At 51.6% G+C, this 11,339-nt stretch overlaps 1 pseudogene; it reads right to left on the bottom strand.

The window, feature by feature from the left end:
• Positions 1-1,413: 1,413 nt before the first annotated feature.
• Positions 1,414-11,114, bottom strand: LOC144121246 (uncharacterized; annotated as a pseudogene).
• Between the last annotated feature and the right edge of the window lie 225 nt (positions 11,115-11,339).

Raw genomic sequence — 11,339 nt, 5'->3', positions numbered from 1 at the left:
GATCTCAGTGCGCATGCGCTTTTCTTTCCGCGCAAACGTCGAGATGAGGAGTGGAACTTTCTAAATTCGGAAGGAATTTTTGCTAGCGGAAAAACTTAACTGGGCAACAGCTGAACAAGAGTTTAATTCAGCTTATTTTGGTCTGTAAACGATGTTCCATTGTCATAATACGACTCTGGCTAAATGGTTGCACCATCGCATGCACGACAGCAACTGGGTGAACGACGACGCCTTGCCTGTCCTGTTACAGGCGTCAAATATACTGCGGTGCGGTGTCGTATGTCTTGCTGATCTTAGCTGCAAAATTGGGTGCCTTTGTACGAAAGCCGCAGGAACGTTGTGAATAAAAAAAAACTAGGCCATTTTCAAATTGGCAGCTGCTCGCTACTTCCAACAACGTTACTAGATCCCTTCAGTTGTGAAACTCTCCACCGCGGCGGCTGTCGATGTGTGGCCCATTTTCGTTTCCTCTCGCCAGATGGCGTGGCGGCCACGGTTAGCCCGGTGCCCTGCGCTACGCAGCGCGAAGCGCTGCCGGTTTGTGTTTTATAGATGGCATTCTTTGCCTTGAAATTGTCATGCACTGCTCCTCAGAATTTTTACAGTAATTAGGGACCTCTTCGAACATTTTGGCGAGGCTATAACTGACGGAATGAACAGGAGAAAGCACCAGCAGCGATCCTGCCCAGAAACTCATTCACTGCCGTTGTTTGCATGCATATACTACTCAAAATGAAAAATAAGCAAAGCAAAGAAACTTGCCTTTTCTCAGCAGCATGAAAAGCATTTATTGCCAGGCACAAAGGACGCACCCACAATGAAACTGTTAAGCATTGCTTCACAATAGACGAGCTTTTTCGCTGGCGATGGCGACTTTCTCGCGGGTTTGAAGGCGCCGGTTGACATCCCTGGCATAGAAATGCATCCGCGTGACAGTGAAAAAATTTAGCACTTGGCACGTGAACGTGGGCTTGTGCTGATCACAACCCAGCCGCGTTAGGTAGCACTCATCCAGGTCGTCCAGGACCTTCCAAAACAGGCCCCGCAGAGACCTTCCTCATCAAGAGAAAGTGACAGATTCATTTACAACCCCTACGAAGTGTAGCATCTTGATGCTGGGGTGCCTCAGGCTGCCTTCCTTAAAGCTCCGATACCTGGTCAATTACGCGTCAGAACCGACGACAGGAGCTGCTGAGCTAATGTCATGCAGGCACAAATGTCACTCTGTGCGCTTGCTTTGTGTACAACATACCCAGATAAGTAATAAACAACACTGTCATCTGGTGAACCTCTGAAGCAGCTGTGCTCATCGGTCATTTTGTCAGGGGTAACACATGAAAACGATGTCATTTCCAACAGCCTAGCCTCAATCTCATTGCGCAAGCTAGCTTTGTTTGATCGATGAGCCTCTGCAGCAGTCTTCAATGTTTCTTCTACACTGACAAGTACAGCATTCGGTTCGCCTTGAACACTTCCACGTAGTGCTGTCTTGATGGGCGTGTACAGGCTCAGCAGGCGAAATATCTGCGAGAAGTTCATGACGGTAGGGTGCGACTCATGACCTCCAAATGAACGAGCGAGGCCAAAATGCCGCTGAAAGAGAAATCACAAGCATTTGAGTAAAAGTGCATGTCTCTAAAGTCCAAACTGAAAGTGAAAAAATTCATGTTACCTCCAACGGGCCCTGGTTAAGCTTGGCGGTGAGTACGTAATATGCGCCCTTGTCGAAGAGATAATTGATAATATCTAGCGTCGACATCATTGTGACACGTAAGGACTCCGTTGTCAGCTGAGAGGCAAAGAGTCTTGTGCCCTTCTCAACTGCATTTCGCTCAGTCACGTTCAAGACTTCCAGGAACTGCTTCATGATCTGAAAAAAATTCTGAATAATCAAACCATGCGGACACGCAAAGGCGTATGTATTAGTATAAGCCTAGGCTCCAGGAAGTGCAGCTGAGCTGCTTGCCTCTATCTCTTTGGAATGGCGCCTGATTCCCCTAGATGGAAGCTTGATGTTGAGCGCATCAAATACGTCGTTCAGCATTCTTGTGAAGGCCTCAGTGCCTTCTGAATTTTCTAAGCCAACGGCTTTTGCTTCCCTGTACACGCGTATTCCAATAGCCGTCCCACGGCTAAAGAGTTGCAGAAAAAAGAATTGCATTTTTTCACATATAAGGACAGAAAATAAAACAGCATGCGTTTGCAAAAACAAGATCTACTTGTGTAGCTAGTCTGACGCTCATTTTGCGCAGGTTATCAGGGGCAACATGTGCTTCGGCCAGTTTTGGCACAACTCGCACATGCTTACTTTTCTCTGCTTCATACAGGGTCACATAATGCCAGAAATTGATGCGAAGGTCGCCTGCATGGAAGAAACAGAACCCAACTGTTAAACTACACTGAACATTTGCTCATGCTTTTTTCTTTACGATTGCGTAGGTGTGCTTCCTCAGGTGATTTTGGATACACTTGACGATATGTGGCACATCGCATACGAAGTAGATGTTTTGCGATGGCTCCCATGGATGCTCAATAAAGTGGTGAGGTGCATCCATTTTGCCTGACACTCCAAACTGGCTCTACATAGATTTGTTGTTACCAGCCCCGTCACTGATCACAGCCAGGACTGACGCATTGTTCTTGTGAAGTTCCAAGATAGCACTCATTACGAGTTCTGCAAGAACTTTTCCGGGTGCACCTCCTTTTGTCGCAAAGCTTGCGATTGATTGCACCCAGTTATCTAACAGAGGCACGAACATCAGTACCAATGCGTGGTCGGCAAGTTGATTTGCGTTTGGTGCTGTAACGTCGCCATAGTCCACGAATCCATCCATCTTGCATGAGGCTTTATTGAAGGAGATACCCTGCGTTAACTTTACCTCGTCGAGGAGCAATACTGCTAGCCGTCTTAGATGGCTTCAGTGCAAACCATGTTCAGTGCAAACCATATTTGCATGTAATTCTCTTTATTATTTGGCGAAGGCGAGCCTTTGATGGCAGCGGTAGCAGCTGCATGTCAGCAATTAAAGTGTAGGCTTTTGGACTTGAGATGTGCAGTAGCAGACATGTCATCAGCCACTCGGCATCATACCGCCTCCCATTTCTTGACTTTGCTTTCGCTGTCATGAAAGCTGTCTTGAAGGCTAACTGCTGTCTGGCTGGAAGAACGCCAAGGGTGCTGTCAACTGTCTACTACGGGATTGCGCTAAGGTTCCGCTTCATCAAAACAAGCTCTTCTTTCAGTTTTTCTCGCCTTGAGGTTGCACGAATTGTTTTGCGTCGCAGCGACTTCAAGCAGGCCCTCTGCTTTTTCTTGCAGTCCTTTTGCTGCTTTGTCCGTTGCAAGAAAAGCTTGTCCAAGGTCCGGCATTGAGCACATGTAGCATTAAGACCCAATATAGTGCATGTGTTGCGCCTCCATGTTTCATCTTGATTTGTTGACACCACTGATGGTGTGATTTTGGGGTACTTTTTAGCAGGGCATCCCAGGCAGAGCCTCAGCTTTTTCAGATACTGTATCAAACACTTCAAGTCATCAAATGACTTCAACTCAATGCCCTGCTTCCCGGCGTAGACACTACGTGGCACGAGTCGACCATTTGCACACACGGTCAAATCGAGGTTTTCCGATAGTGCCACGGACGTTTCCACACGGGGAATATTGTTTCTTATGCTGAGCTTGTACAATAGAGCCGTTTGTTCGGCAACATCAAGAGACCAACCTTGAAGTTTTTGTCCCCCTTTGGCTAACCAAGCCAGCATGCCAAACAAAGATTCAGTACCATCCAGCGACACGCCGTTTTCTGTTTCGTCGTAGCTATCTCCGAATGCTGCAATCGTACGCTCACCTTGTTCTTTTCGGCTTTTGCTTTTTGCAGGAGAGAGTCTGCGAGAAGGTGCTTTACGTTTCCGTGTCGGTTTAGAAAGATACTTCGGGCAATTCGGGAACACGCGAGGCACGGCGTTGTCTTTCAGCGCCCATTTGTTGCGCGGTATCGCGACCACTTCACCGGAAATGTTGTGCTCGAAGACCTTGAAAATGTCGTCATCCTGAAAGTGAAGATCACAAACGGAACACGAGCTTGAAAGCTTTTTGTCCAGCCTTGGTAATGCGCGCTCACATTGTTTAAGGCGTTCAGCGTCGCGGGGCGGTCTGAAAAAATGTCTCTTCTCTCCCGCAGATCGCACAGAATCGTAACCGCTTTTACAACCTGGCACGAAACAGCGCGGCATAATTCATGCGGTTGCAAGCACGGTGCACAAACACTACGCATCTCCGGATACGAGCGCAAACGTTGCCAAACGGACACACTGCCGCTCGCAGCCCACACCGGCGGGGGCGGCCGGTTCGACGCCTTGCCGGGCAAACGCCGTCGCGCGCGCCTCCATGCGGCGCGCCACAGAAAGGCTTCAGGCGAGCTTCACAGTTTGAGAACTGGAAAGAATCTAGTAACGTTGACTTCCACTGCATGTGAGATATGAGCACTGGACACCAAATATAGCGCCCTCTAGTTGGTCTAGTTAGTGGGGCATGCATGTTCTTCACTCGAGTAGTATGAACGATTCTACAATGATCTGGTGTCCTGCGCTTGTGTTGTTGATTTTTATCTCTTTCTTGGCCTGTACACTACGCTTGCTTGGAAAACACCACACATACAACTGCGCGATTTAAATAAATATGCCCCGGCTTAAATTTTGCTCTCGTATTTACAATTTATGAGTTAAATGTGTGCACTGCCCGTCATGTTTCAACGATCTGCTTTTTCAGACAGGTTCGCTTGGAGAATAGATGCCACCATGACGTTGACAGAATACTGCTGATTAATCCTGCCATTTTAAGTTCAATAAGTAATAAACCTTGTCGTGCGTACTGCTGTACTGTCACTGGAGTGAAATTCTGCACTCTGAAGTGCTGCACAGCACGCGACAAACTTTCCGCACTAACACAAACATTACCAGGAATATGAAAGAAAAAAACGTCTGCGAACAGCACGTCACTGAGGTGGTTATCATGCCTTTTCAGTACGCAGCTTTGTTCTTAGGTGTATGATATGGGTGCGTTTAGTTGCAATGCGAGTTTTACATATCTGTAGATGCACCACAACCGCACACCTAAAAAGGGAAGGAGCTTAGTTAACAGACCCAAAAACGGCCTTGCTTTAATCACAATGGCCGACTCGTATTGCAGCGAACGTGCCTTACGTTCGAGAAGGTGTAAGAATGCACTGTAATATGGGATACAGTCCTCTGGAAGGTACCGTTGCTTTCCAAAACAGACGTAAGGATGCACCTATAAGACAAAACATACACACTTGAAGAAGACTGTTATTCCCACTGATACAGAGAAAAGTTGCCCTTAAGGAGTGTTGTAGTAAACTTCTTATGTAGGTTTGGACTATAGCCCTGCCACAGTAACTTTACCCTTAACTTTGCACTTCCTAACGCCGCGTAAAGCTGCACCCAAACGAACAAAACCATAGGCTCTTGTGGAGGAATGTTACGCCCATCAATAAGGTGCAAAGCAGCACTTCAGGAGCGCTGTAGTAAGCTCATTAGACAGGCTGAAGAGTATCCTTGCAACGATAAGTTTACGCTCTAGAATTGAGTATAAATTTATTCCGAGTGGGTGCGAACTTGCACCAGAAAGTAAAGTATATGTTTGAATTTTCATGGCTTAAGCCTTATATTTTCTGAGCAAGGGCAACGTTAGTCATCAAAGCCTCATACCTACACTTGACCAGCCGGGATAACATTACCCCGATTACAGCCTAAACATTACCCCGTACAAAATTAGTCCACCGACCAATGCGTAACTTTACACCAAAAAGGGCTCGCCACAGCGTCAGTGGATTTACTTCCTTAAAGTACTAAGATCACACCTTTTTTTTATAGAGTGTGGGCTTCAGCAGAACCAGCGTCGCCATGGCGATGCGTGTCACACCTGGTGAGGTTGCCAGCTGGACAGTTTCCCCTCTGTAAGGTGGAGATGCGTATAGCCCAATAAACACGCTTTGTTCCAGTTGCCCACGCCTCGGTGGTTCTCTGCACAGGGCACGTAATGAAACCAGGCTTTTATCAAGTGGTAACCAAGAATTTGGGTTACAGGTTGGACTTGTGCTTACAGCTCTCAGAAGGGCAATGCGCGGGCCATATATTTTAGTCCTGAGTGCGGTTATATTTATCACCTTTTAATACTTTAACATGTCATCCTTCACAACGCTTGTCTCTCAACCACTAAGCTTCTCAAGATATTGTTACGTGGTCCAGGCGGGAACGACGCGAGAACGCCCGGGCACAGCACACAGGTCAAGAGCACAAGGCGGCCCGCACAGAGCACCGAATCCCAGAGCACGCGCGCCTCCAAGAGTCTTCATTCATCTCTTCTTCTATCCGTTGCATGGCCCCCGGTCGCAAAAAAACACCGTCTCGGTGGAAATTAGGGCGGAGCAAGGGATTGCGACACGTAGGGCTTGAGGCGAGAGACGTGGACAACGTCACTCTGAGATCCACCGGAGGTGGTCTCCGGAAAGGCCGGGGCAATCTCGTAGGTGACGGCGGTGACCTGGCGGAGCACACGGTATGGGTCAACATAGCGGGACATTAGTTTTTCGCAAAGCCCGACACGGCGTGTGGGCGACCAAAGCAAGACGAGGGCTCCAGGGGAAAAAGTTACCATGCGGTGGCGGCGGTCGTAGTAGTCCTGCTGTGAAACCTGCGAGGCTTGTAGGCGGGAGCGAGCCAGCTGGCGGGCGTGGTCGGCGCGGGCAATAGCGTCGTGGGCATATTCAGAAGGCGGGGAAGAAAATGTCGGAAGCAGCGTGTCCAAAGGTAATTGGGGTTCACGACCGTACAACAGATAGAACGGAGAGTAACCGGCAGTGTCATGGCGAGAAGAATTGTAAGCGAAGGTCACGTATGGAAGGGCAATGTCCCAGTCCCGATGGTCCGGGGAAACGTACATGGCGAGCGTATCCGTGAGAGTGCGGTTGAGGCGCTCTGTAAGACCGTTGGTTTGGGGATGATAGGCGGTGGTCAGCTTATGTTTTGTTGAGCAGGAACGGAGAATGTCGTCGACAACTTTAGAGAGAAAGCAACGGCCGCGGTCGGTGAGAAGTTGGCGGGGTGCACCATGACGGAGGATGAGGTCGTAGAGAAAATCGGCCACGTCGGTAGCAGTACTGGTGGGGAGGGCCCGCGTGATGGCATAGCGAGTAGCATAATCTGTCGCAACGGCAATCCATTTGTTTCCAGAGGTTGACTCCGGAAACGGGCCCAAAAGATCCAAGCCAACACGATAGAATGGTTCAGGGGGCACATCAACAGGCTGGAGCAAACCCACGGAGAGCGTGGCGGGACGTTTCCGGCGCTGGCACTGGTTGCAGGAACGAACGTAGCGGCGGACGGACTGGTAGAGACGGGGCCAAAAGAAGCGACGACGCACGCGGGCGTAAGTACGCGAGACACCCAGATGTCCAGCAGTGGGGAGGTCTTGGAGCTCGTGGAGGACGTCGTTGCGCAGATGCTTCGGGACAACGAGCAGTAGGTCTGGGCCGGCCGGGTTTAGGCTTCTGCGGTAGAGTGTGTCATGATGAAGTACAAACCGGAGCAGGGCAGGGTCAGATGGAGAGGTATTGAGGCGGGAAATAATAGAGCGGAGCTCGATATCTCGTCGCTGCTCATCGCCAAGGTGAGTAAGAGCAGAGAGCGAGAAGAGGTCAGCGGCGGTGTCACTGGCAGAATGATCAGATGAGTCAACGGGATATCGGGAGAGGCAGTCAGCATCAGTGTGTAGCCTACCGGACTTATATACCACGGTATAGTCGTAGTCTTGGAGGTGTAAAGCCCAGCGACCTAGGCGGCCAGTAGGATCTTTCAGTGATGAGAGCCAGCAGAGCGCATGGTGGTCGGTGACAACCGTAAAAGGGCGGCCGTACAAATATGGGCGGAATTTCCCAACCGCCCTGACAAGGGCTAAGCACTCACGTTCGATAATTGAGTAATTGCGCTCCGGGGCGGAGAGGAGGCGGCTGGCGTAGGCGATGACACGGTGCTGTTCGGATTGCCTCTGAGAGAGAATAGCGCCGATGCCATAGCCGCTGGCGTCTGTGCGGACTTCAGTGGGAGCTCTCACATCGAAGTGGGCCAGAACTGGCGTGGTAGTAAGCTTCAATATCAAGGTGGAAAACGCGTGTGCTTGGCCGGGTCCCCAGATGAAGGTGGCTTCCTTTTTCAGGAGGCCGGTGAGGGGGCGGGCGATGTCGGCGAAGCCTTCAACAAATCGACGAAAGTAGGAGCACAGCCCTAAGAAGCTGCGGACGTCGTTACAGGAACGTGACTGCGGAAAGTCTTTAACGGCTCGGATCTTATCAGGGTCAGGGTGCACCCCCGTGTTGTCGACGACATGACCCAAGATGGCGAGTTGACGGCGCGCGAAACGGCACTTAGACGAGTTGAGCTGCAGGCCAGCATGACGAAAGAGGGAAAGGATCTGAAAAAGGTCAGTGAGGTGAGAGGAAAACGAAGGCGAAAAGACAATGACGTCATCGAGATAGCACAGGCAGGTGGACCACTTAAAGCCTTGCAGAAGAGCATGCATCATGCGTTCAAATGTGGCTGGTGCGTTGCATAATCCGAAAGGCATAACTTTGAATTGATAAAGGCCATCAGGAGTCACAAAAGCGGTTTTCTCACGGTCCTGTTCATCTACAGCAATTTGCCAGTAGCCGGAGCGAAGATCTATGGACGAGAAGAATTTGGCACCATGGAGGCAGTCAAGCGCGTCATCGATACGCGGCAGGGGGTACACGTCCTTTTTAGTGATCTTATTCAGATGGCGATAATCAATGCAAAAACGCCATGAGCCATCCTTTTTCCTGACAAGGACAACGGGTGAGGCCCAGGGACTGTGTGAGGGTTCGATAATGTTTTTTTCTAGCATTTTAGTAACTTCCGCAATGATTACTCGACGCTCGGCGTGAGAGACCCGGTAAGGGCGGCGGCGGATGGGAGGCGCATCGCCTGTTTCAATGCGGTGCCTGGCGGCGAGAGTTTGACCCAGCGCGGTGTTGTTCACGTCAAAAATATCCGAAAAAGATTCGAGAAGGGCACGAAGCTTGGCAGTTTGATCGGGATGGAGGTCGGTAGCCATCATGGTTGTGAAGGTGTCGGTCGACAGAAGAGACTGCCGGCGCGGTGCGGCGGTTTCTGGAACTGGGGTAGCGGGCAACGTAGCCACGTGGCAAGGAGCGAGAGGGGATAGCGTAGCGACGCATATGCCGGACGGTAGCAGTTGAGAAGTGCGGCCGAAGTTGAGGAAAGGCAGAGAGAGGGCGTTGGCTTGGACGGTGGCAATGGTATGAGGTAGGGCAACTTACGGGTCAGGAGGAGGTCAAGATTGGGAGTAACGAGATAGTCGCCATCGGGAACTGGGTGAGATGGGGTCAATGGAACAAAAGAGGCGGTTCGGGATGACAGGCAAGCATATGCGGTACTGAATAGTCGCAGTGATACATCAAGTGGGTCTGAATCCAGCATTGGAAGGGCGAGGTGTAGAACACCCTCCGAGCAGTCAATGAGGGCGGAATGGTCAGTCAAAAAATCTAAGCCGAGGATAAGGTCATGGGCACAGGTGGTCAGCACGGTGAACTGAACTGGTATACTCTGGCCGGCAATAGTAACGCGCGCGGTACACATACCGTCCACAGCAGGCCTGCCACCATCCGCGACACACACACGGGACGTTGCAGGCGTTAGGACTTTGCGGAGGCGACGGCGGAGGGCAGCACTCATCACTGATACATGAGCACCGGTGTCACTCAGGGCGCGCACAGGAACACGGTCGATAGTGACGTTCAGAAGATTAGGTCGGGTGGTCGAGAGATGATTTGTAGTCCGGGTCGTTGATGCAGCGTCACCTCCGGGAGCTGCATCACTTAGTTTTCCAATTGGGAGCGGCTGCGAGAAGGCGACTGGGGGGAACGAGAGCGGCGGCCCTGCGGGGACGGAGAGCGGGAGAATCGGCGTGGAGGGGGTACGGCTTGTGCAGACGGTTCAGACGGGGCGCGGGTCGAGAAGTTGTGGGATGAGGAGGGACTGTAGAAGGAGGGGAAGACGTTGCGGGGCGTTGAAGACCATGGACGACGGCAATGACGGGCGATGTGGCCAATGCGAGAGCACCGGAAGCAAATGGGACGGTCGTCCGCCGTGCGCCAGTCATTGGGATTGCGGGAACGGGGCAGAGAATAATAGGTGCGACGAAAAGCACAGGGAGGGGGCTGGGGGGTGTCCGGGCTTCTGATGGCGCACACTGCTGGATCGAGGTTCAGATGAGCGAGTTCCTGCCGCACAACGGCCTGAATCAGCGACACAGCGGGCAGGGTTGTATCAGGGACGGAAGGCGGGGATATCACAGGTGCGAGGGCCTCCAGTTCACGTCGGACGATCCGGGTGACTGAATCGGTGACGGCAGGGGCGTCCGAGGGCGTGCGGGATGGTGATCGGTGGTCCTCACAGGAAGATGTCGCGGCCGTGTAGGGAAGGCGAGAAAACGACGGCGAAATGCGGCGGCCTTTGACTTGCTCAAATCGACGGCACTCGTTTATGATGGAGTCAATTGAGGTACAGTCTTTGCAAACAAGCAAGTGGAACGCATCGTCGGCAATGCCTTTGAGCACGTGGCCCACTTTATCGGTCTCACTCATTGCGGCGTCGACCTTGTGACAAAGCGCCAAGATGTCCTGAATGTAGGCGACGTAGCTCTCGGTAGAAGACTGTGCTCGAGTAGCCAGCTGTTTCTTGGCGGCGAGCTGGCGGTCATCAGGTCTACCGAATAGCGTCTTCAACTTTTCCTTAAAGGTGTCCCAACTTGTTAGCTCTTCCTCGTGGGTCTCGTACCATACGCGCGCCGTGCCATTGAGGGAAAAGATGACGTTCGCGAGCATTAGCGTAGGGTCCCCCCTGTTGTAGTTGCCGACACGCTCGTAAAGGTTAATCCAGTCTTCGACGTCGGAGCCATCTGTGCCGGAAAACGTGCCGGGGTCGCGAGGCGGAGCCATGATGACGAAAGGAGGGGTAGTGGGGGTAGTGGGGCTCCTTGACCGGCCGGGTGGAGCCATGGTGGTAGTCCCGGCCTGACGAGTAGTACGAAGCTGCGTGGTGTGCGCAGCGTAAAATCCGCACCTCCACCAAAGATGTTACGTGGTCCAGGCGGGAACGACGCGAGAACGCCCGGGCACAGCACACAGGTCAAGAGCACAAGGCGGCCCGCACAGACACCGAAACCCAGAGCACGCGCGCCTCCAAGAGTCTTCATTCATCTCTTCTTCTATCCGTTGCAATAT

This window comes from Amblyomma americanum, chromosome 1 (genome assembly GCF_052857255.1).
Source record: "Amblyomma americanum isolate KBUSLIRL-KWMA chromosome 1, ASM5285725v1, whole genome shotgun sequence".
Classification (NCBI taxonomy): Eukaryota; Metazoa; Arthropoda; class Arachnida; order Ixodida; family Ixodidae; genus Amblyomma; species Amblyomma americanum.
This window is presented reverse-complemented; position numbering and strand designations above follow the sequence as displayed.